This window comes from Capra hircus, chromosome 24 (assembly GCF_001704415.2).
Source record: "Capra hircus breed San Clemente chromosome 24, ASM170441v1, whole genome shotgun sequence".
Lineage (NCBI taxonomy): Eukaryota > Metazoa > Chordata > Mammalia > Artiodactyla > Bovidae > Capra > Capra hircus.
The window spans coordinates 86,707-91,120 of NC_030831.1; the positions used below are offsets into that span (position 1 = coordinate 86,707).

At 42.1% G+C, this 4,414-nt stretch overlaps 1 pseudogene; it reads right to left on the bottom strand.

Annotated features, from left to right (window-relative positions):
* Positions 239-3,694, bottom strand: LOC108633758 (annotated as a pseudogene).

A 4,414-nucleotide genomic window follows, 5' to 3' on the forward strand; every position in this document is an offset into this window, starting at 1 on the left:
TCTCGCTGAGACTTCTCCAAGAAAAGAAAAAAGAGGTGTAAAAAGCACTCTCTTCAAAACGGAAGAGTGATCCTATTACTACTTTTCCTTAGTTTGGAGAGTTTAGTGTAATGACGGTTCCCTAAACTGATTTACGTGAAAGTGTAAGTAGTGGAAAGTATTCAGAATCTGTACTAGTAAGACTACAAAAATCTATGTCAAAGTTCCTGCACGCCTTCTCTTAGAATCTTTAAATACTTTAGGATGAAAGTGCTGTATCACCCAGAACATAATTCCGTGCTGATTGCTTTTTTTCAGGCACCTTTAACATGGGGATGACAATTGTGTAAAAGACAGAGGCCGTTTTGTCTGTGTCCATGGAGTAACTGGAGCTGAGTCTGAAATACATGAACAGGAGCATGCCATGAAATACAGCCACAGCAGTTAGGTGGGAGGCACACACAGAGAAAGCTTTGTGTCTCCCCTCTGTTGAGTTCATCCTAAGGATGGTTGTTGTGATATAACTGTAGGAAAGGGGGACAGTGATAATGCTGATTCCCACAACACAGCCAATAAAAGTGAGCATCACAATCTCATTGATGGGTGTATCTGAGTAGGAGAGGGCTAGTAAGGGTGGGATATCACAGAAAAAGTGATTGATGATATTGGAATTGCAGAATGACAACCGAAATGTACAACAGGTGTGGACTGCTGAATCAACCAAGCCTACGATGTAGGCAATAACCACAAGCTGGGTACAGATTCCCCTGAACATGGCAGTTGTATAAAGAAGTGGATTGCAAATGGCCGCATAACGGTCATAAGAAGTAACAGCCAACGTGAGACATTCCGCATATGCAAAGGCTCACAAAAAGTACACCTGGATGGCACATACATCATATGGAATCCTTTTTTGCTCAGATAAGAAATCAGCCAGCATCTTGGGAGAGACAGTAAAGAACAGCAGATGTCACAGAAGGACAGATTGCTCAGGAAGTAATACATGGGTGTGTGCAGTCTGGGGTCCCTCTTGATCAGCAGGACCATCCGACACTGGCAATCACAGTTATGCCATACACCAGCAGGAAGAGCACAAAGAGCCCCTGCTGCACATCTTGTCTACCGGAAAGTCCCAAGAACATGAAGTCAGCAAACACAGTGCAGTTCTCAGCAGTCGTCCCTCACACAGGGAAGTTCCTAGTTACGAAAAAGGAAATGGAAGTGGACGGTTAATGTCATCTTATTGTCTTAATTGCTAAGCTGCTATTTGTTTCTATATTTCAGTAATTAGAAGAAGAGATAAATAATGCTAAGTTGCCTTGAAGTTAAATTGACCCTTTGGGAAATATTTCCAATTTGATATAACTGACAAAATGATCATAATAAGGATACATTTGTAAACCATTGTAGTGTTTGCAGCACAGATTCATCTAAGCTAAATCAGGCTATTTCCACACCAATTTGTATAGCATTTATGACCGTTTTTGCTACTTCAATATAATATTAAGGAATTTATGTCCTCAGATTGAAGGCAAGATTCTTATAATTAGTTGGTCCAGATAACCCTAGTCTTCTGACAAGACTCTGCTTTGTTTTGTTTTAATGACGTATGGATGTTGTCATATCCTGTAATAAAGAAATATAGTTAATGAGTGATGTAGATGATGAATATATTTCTTTGCAATTTCTTCATCTTCCATGAGTGTGGAGCAGGAAGAGCTATGGCAAGTTTCTGAGCATAACAAGAACTCTTTTTTCCCCATTAAACTCTCAGGTCTGTTCAGCTTTAGTATATGAGAGGTAGACAGTTTGTGAAGACACATTGGAGCAGAAAGGGGATAGCTTTTGGGTAAGAGGGTGGAAGGGTACCTATGTTTGAAATGTTAAAGTGGAAAGGCAGTCATATTCCAGGGCTGATATTCTCAACTCTGAGAGCTGCTGCTATATAGGGGAGATGATGAAGAATGTCTGGGACCCAGTTGTAGAGATGCTGATAGCACAGATGACAGAGAGGCAAGAAAGGCAGTGTGGTTTACTGTGTAGATCCTTCTGACCAAGTCTACTCTTCTTAATATGATATATTTAACACAAGATCAGTTATATAAGACACATGATACAAATGCTCATGCTGGGGTCCAGCCCCAGTGGATCCAGGGAATTTGAAGCAGGGACAGAGTCGGAGTCTGGAAAAGGACTGTTTAATTAGAAATATAAAGAGAGATTAGGAAAGAATAGTATAGTAGGAAAATTAGTGGAGAAAAGAGGCTGAATAACTTGGTTTACGCGGAAAACTAATAAAGTTCCAAGACAAGGAACTTGCACCGTTCACATTAGGCCACTGGTGCCCACTTGAATAGCAGAGGGTGCCCCACCTTGGGCTCCCTCTTGCGTGAGTCTTAGAAGCCAGGGTAAGTAACTAGACTCGGATAGCCTCCACACCCCAGATGGAAATTCAGCCTGAAAAGGAGAGGGAGGGAGAGGGAGAAAGAGAGAGAAAGAGAGAGAGAGAGTTTTGACACAGGGGAGCCAGATTTCCAAGAAACCAGTTCAAGAAGCTGATCTGAGAAACTGGTCCATCCTTTATTGTCAGGAAAAGCTTTTTGTACTTTTGATTGTACATAGAGATCAATGGATAATACAAAATTATGCAGCATCAGCAGCTCTGACTCTTATCGAGACCAGGCTTTCTCTCTGCATACCTAGCTGTATACACAAGTCTTAGGTGATTTACACCATCTTCTGGCCAGAAGGCCAATTAACATTTTGCGGCCCTTTTCTGATAAGGGTCTGTCAACCAGAAAACTTAAAAGTGTTGTTCTTTCCAAAGCCTGGTACCACTCTCAGAAAGCACTAAATAAGGTTACATTCTTACATAGCAAGGACACAACAATTTATAACAATGAAAGAGGAGTACAGTGATTTATAACAAAGAGAAAATTCATTAACTCAAAAGTCTAGTATTGCTAACATCAAAACTACTATATTCCTATTTCTGCATCCCGATTACATTGATTAGTATCCTCCCAGGTGCCTAAAAGATAAAGGATATGGAGGCCTGGCAGCAGTCATTGTCTCAACAGTGAATTCTTAGCTCTTTAGAAAAGGCTCTATATCTTTAAGATGTTTTAAGCTGCATGCCTCTTGCGGTTGGGGGGGCTGTAAACAATCACAAGTTGTAAAAGTCTCCAACTGTCAGGCAAGTTAGAGGGCCATCAGAGGGTTTTAAGCCAAGACATTCCTTTCATATGCTGGAGACCAGTTAGAGCTCTAAGTTAACTTTTTCCAGAGAAAGGTGGTCAGGGATAGCCCTCTGTAATGTCAGAAGAGTATAGTATAGCAGACAGTAAATAGACAGATTTTGGTTTCAGGGTAGCTGCTCAGGCAAAGGACCCCTTGAGACCTGACTCACCTTGCCCGTCAGGTCTCCCTGCATGACCTTGTCATGGGTGGGATCTCCTGTGCTGGCTCCCGGCATACTCATATGTTCACAGTCCCAGAATCTCAGAGACAATCATGCCTGAACTGTGTCCCCATCCCAGTCTCTAAAAATTTTAATCGTTTCATTCTTTAATTTGATCCATATTGCTCTTGAATATCTCTGAGGCCAGTCATCCTAGATTTGGGAGTCACTTGTCTTGAGGGGGCCGATTGAATTTTACGTCCCCTTGTTATACTTTACCCTAACCAACTGTGTGATACAAAATGTCATACCCATCCTCTTACATTCTGTGAGAAAGTAAGAAAAATGGAGTTGAACGTAGGGCTTCTCAGGTGGCTCAGTGATATAGAATCCGCCCGCCAGTGCAGGAGATGCAGAAGACATGAGTTTGCTCCCTGGGTCAGGCAGATCCCCTGGAGGAGGAGATGGCCACTTGCTCCAGTATTCGTGCCTGGGAAATCCCATGGACAGAGGAGTCTGGCAGGCTACAGTCCATGGGATCATAAAAGAGTTGAACTATGTATATTTACATCATGAGAAACGCTGGACTGGAAGAAACACAAGCTGGAATCAAAATTGCTGGGAGAAAGATCAATAACCTCAGATATGCAGATGACACCACCCTTATGGCAGAAAGTGAAGAGGAACTAAAAAGTCTCTTGATGAAAGTAAAAGAGGAGAGTGAAAAACTTGGCTTAAAGCTCAACATTCAGAAAAGGAAGATCATGGCATCCGGTCCCATCACTTCATGGGAAATAGATGGGGGAACAGTGGAAACAGTGTCAGACTTTATTTGGGGGGGCTCCAAAATCACTGCAGATGGTGACTGCAGCCATGAAATTAAAAGACCCTTACCCCTTGGAAGGAAAGTTATGACCAACCTAGATAGCATATTCAAAAGCAGAGACATTACTGTGCCGACTAAGGTCCATCTAGTCAAGGCTATGGTTTTTCCTGTGGTCATGTATGGATGTGAGAGTTGGACTGTGAAGAAAG